Raw genomic sequence first — 904 nt, forward strand, 5'->3', positions numbered from 1 at the left:
TAGATATTAATCTTATATAAACCGTTGTTCTGCAGAATGCAAAATTAAAACTTGCTTAATTATTATCGATCTAAAAATGTTAATTTCAGTCAAAGGTTTCTATGTAGTGTTAAGTTATTTAGTCATACATACATTTTTTTATATACAATTAAAATACATGTAAGTCTTATAGGTAGGTATCATTAATATTATTATCATTATTTATAACAATTTTAGTAGGTATTAAAATATGATATTAGTTTAGTACTGTGGTGAATCGTATACAACAATAAATAGATAAGTAATTATTTCATATTTATAATGTTTTTATATAGATTCACCATGTAATAAATGATAACCTTTTGCAGTCTAAGCAACAATATTGTTCTTATTATGATTGCTTAATTAGCTGACTGCTCTTTAAACTATTATCACCTAATAATCATTTAAAAAGTATATAAAACAGTATTTTCGTTGGTAACACCTGTGTGTTTACTGCTTATGCAATAGAGTTCTAACCAAATGTAATCACCACAGTATTGTTTGTTATTAAATATTTGTATTCGTTTCAAAAGCGGTTGATTCGAAAATCATATAGGTAGTATATACCTACCTATAATGAATAAATAAATAAAAATAGAAAATATTAAAAATGTGTGCTTGACAGGGCAGATAACACAAGATGTAATTTTTTAGGTGTATTATATATTATTGTGATATTGATTTTTTTTTAGAGAAGTAAACTCAAAATAAAAAAACAGCTCGTGATTTTTTCACAATTAATTATATATATAAACTTTGGGTAGATCTTATATTGAAAAAAAAATCAAAATAAATTAGTTATGTAACTTATGTAGACTCGTTAACTAGATAAACAAACTTTTAACTAGAAAATCATCGTATAAGATTAACAGTAATACAATTT

This window comes from Acyrthosiphon pisum, chromosome A1, assembly GCF_005508785.2.
Source record: "Acyrthosiphon pisum isolate AL4f chromosome A1, pea_aphid_22Mar2018_4r6ur, whole genome shotgun sequence".
Taxonomy (NCBI): Eukaryota; Metazoa; Arthropoda; class Insecta; order Hemiptera; family Aphididae; genus Acyrthosiphon; species Acyrthosiphon pisum.